This window comes from Conger conger, chromosome 13, assembly GCF_963514075.1.
Source record: "Conger conger chromosome 13, fConCon1.1, whole genome shotgun sequence".
Classification (NCBI taxonomy): domain Eukaryota; kingdom Metazoa; phylum Chordata; class Actinopteri; order Anguilliformes; family Congridae; genus Conger; species Conger conger.
Window position 1 is genome coordinate 44899974 of NC_083772.1, and position 2500 is coordinate 44902473.

A 2500-nucleotide genomic window follows, 5' to 3' on the forward strand; every position below is an offset into this window, starting at 1 on the left:
CCAATCTTTGCACTTACGATACCAGCAGGTCGGTAGTCAGGTGTGGGGAAAACAAGGCACCGCTGGGATTCAAACCCAGGATCTCCTGTTCACTAGACAGGCACTTTGACCAACTAAGCCACAGCGCCTGATGCGGCATTGGTACTTGGTTATACTCTTCTTTCAAACAATTGATGTCTCCAGTGCGTTCAGTAAAGGTAACGCCCAACGTGGGGCTCGAACCCACGACCCTGAGATTAAGAGTCTCATGCTCTACCGACTGAGCTAGCCAGGCTTGGGTAAACGACAGCTGGCAGCAACTTTCCGGCACAGTGACATCACTTCATCACCTGATCTTGTGAAAAAGAATGTCTGGATAACTTCAACACAGGAACCCGGCAGCCTGCAGCTGTTTGTCTCTGTGGCGCAATCGGTTAGCGCGTTAGGCTGTTAACCGAAAGGTTGGTGGTTCAAGCACACCCAGGGACGGTGGACTGTCCACCTCATTATTTTCATCGTAACTTTCTGATGCGCAAGCATGACCCAACTTAGGCTTCTGAGCTTTGTCTCACACAGCATTTGCGGTATTGCAGAAACGCCAAGCAACATTGCAAAATACACATTTCAAAAAAGCGAAGTACAGGTAAGATTTCTCCAACATGGTGCAATGACAACTCGTTTCATTGCTCTCTTTCTCTACTTTTACATTACATGAAAACAAGGAGAAATCACATCATGTCACAATAATATAAAGTATCATTTTGTCAGAAATGATGCAAAAGATGTCACCAGGATGAGCCAATCTTTGCACTTACGATACCAGCAGGTCGGTAGTCAGGTGTGGGGAAAACAAGGCACCGCTGGGATTCAAACCCAGGATCTCCTGTTTACTAGACAGGCACTTTGACCAACTAAGCCACAGCGCCTGATGCGGCATTGGTACTTGGTTATACTCTTCTTTCAAACAATTGATGTCTCCAGTGCGTTCAGTAAAGGTAACGCCCAACGTGGGGCTCGAACCCACGACCCTGAGATTAAGAGTCTCATGCTCTACCGACTGAGCTAGCCGGGCTTGGGTAAACGACAGATGGCAGCAACTTTCCGGCAGAGTGACATCACTTCATCACCTGATCTTGTGAAAAAGAATGTCTGGATAACTTCAACACAGGAACCCGGCAGCCTGCAGCTGTTTGTCTCTGTGGCGCAATCGGTTAGCGCGTTCGGCTGTTAACCGAAAGGTTGGTGGTTCAAGCCCACCCAGGGACGGTGGACTGTCCACCAAATCATTTTCATCGTAACTTTCTGATGCGCAAGCATGACCCAACTAAGGCTTCTGAGCTTTGTCTCACACTGCATTTGCGGTATTGCAGAAACGCCAAGCAACATTGCAAAATACACATTTCAAAAAAGCGAAGTACAGGTAAGATTTCTCCAACATGGTGCAATGACAACTCGTTTCATTGCTCTCTTTCTCTACTTTTACATTACATGAAAACAAGGAGAAATCACATCATATCACAATAATATAAAGTATCATTTTGTCAGAAATGTCACCAGGATGAGCCAATCTTCGCACTTACGATACCAGCAGGTCGGTAGTCAGGTGCAGGGAAAACAAGGCACCGCTGGGATTCGAACCCAGGATCTCCTGTTTACTAGACAGGCACTTTGACCAACTAAGCCACAGCGCCTGATGCTGCCTCTGCACTTGGTTATACTCTTCTTTCAAACTATTGATGCCTCCAGTGCGTTCAGTAAAGGTAACGCCCAACGTGGGGCTCGAACCCAAGACCCTGAGATTAAGAGTCTCATGCTCTACCGACTGAGCTAGCCGGGCTAGGGTAAACGATATCTGGCAGCAACTTCCCGGCAGAGTGACATCACTTCATCACCTGATCTTGTGAAAAAGAATGTCTGCATAACTTCAACACAGGAACCCGGCAGCCTTCTGCTGTATGTCTCTGTGGCGCAATCGGTTAGCGCGTTAGGCTGTTAACCGAAAGGTTGGTGGTTCAAGCCCACCCAGGGACGGTGGACTGTCCACCACATCATTTTCATCGTAACTTTCTGATGCGCAAGCATGACCCTACTTAGGCTTCTGAGCTTTGTCTCACACGGCATTTGCGATATTGCAGAAACAACAAGCAACATTGCAAAATACACATTTCAAAAAAGCGAAGTACAGGTAAGATTTCTCCAACATGGTGCAATGACAACTCGTTTCATTGCTCTCTTTCTCTACTTTTACATTACATGAAAACAAGGAGAAATCACATCATATCACAATAATATAAAGTATCATTTTGTCAGAAATGATGCAAAAGATGTCACCAGGATGAGCCAATCTTTGCACTTTTGATGCCAGCAGGTAGGTAGTCAGGTGTGGGGTGAAAACAAGGCACCGCTGGGATTCGAACCCAGGATCTCCTGTTTACTAGACAGGCACTTTGACCAACTAAGCCACAGTGCCTGATGCTGCCTCTGCACTTGGTTATACTCTTCTTTCAAACTATTGATGCCT

General features: G+C 46.6%; 8 non-coding genes across 8 annotated transcripts; 2 read left to right on the forward strand and 6 right to left on the reverse strand.

Moving 5' to 3' along the window:
- Positions 1-54: 54 nt before the first annotated feature.
- On the reverse strand, positions 55-128 carry trnat-agu (transfer RNA threonine (anticodon AGU)). Its single transcript has one exon. It is a non-coding gene; the product is annotated as a tRNA-Thr (tRNA).
- A 73-nt stretch (positions 129-201) lies between these two features.
- trnak-cuu (transfer RNA lysine (anticodon CUU)) lies at positions 202-274 on the reverse strand. Its single transcript has one exon. It is a non-coding gene; the product is annotated as a tRNA-Lys (tRNA).
- A 557-nt stretch (positions 275-831) lies between these two features.
- On the reverse strand, positions 832-905 carry trnat-agu (transfer RNA threonine (anticodon AGU)). The gene has a single exon. It is a non-coding gene; the product is annotated as a tRNA-Thr (tRNA).
- A 73-nt stretch (positions 906-978) lies between these two features.
- Positions 979-1051, reverse strand: trnak-cuu (transfer RNA lysine (anticodon CUU)). Its single transcript has one exon. It is a non-coding gene; the product is annotated as a tRNA-Lys (tRNA).
- Positions 1052-1171: 120 nt separating this feature from the next.
- On the forward strand, positions 1172-1245 carry trnan-guu (transfer RNA asparagine (anticodon GUU)). Its single transcript has one exon. It is a non-coding gene; the product is annotated as a tRNA-Asn (tRNA).
- Positions 1246-1596: 351 nt separating this feature from the next.
- On the reverse strand, positions 1597-1670 carry trnat-agu (transfer RNA threonine (anticodon AGU)). Its single transcript has one exon. It is a non-coding gene; the product is annotated as a tRNA-Thr (tRNA).
- Positions 1671-1936: 266 nt separating this feature from the next.
- On the forward strand, positions 1937-2010 carry trnan-guu (transfer RNA asparagine (anticodon GUU)). The gene has a single exon. It is a non-coding gene; the product is annotated as a tRNA-Asn (tRNA).
- A 365-nt stretch (positions 2011-2375) lies between these two features.
- trnat-agu (transfer RNA threonine (anticodon AGU)) lies at positions 2376-2449 on the reverse strand. Its single transcript has one exon. It is a non-coding gene; the product is annotated as a tRNA-Thr (tRNA).
- Positions 2450-2500: the final 51 nt, after the last annotated feature.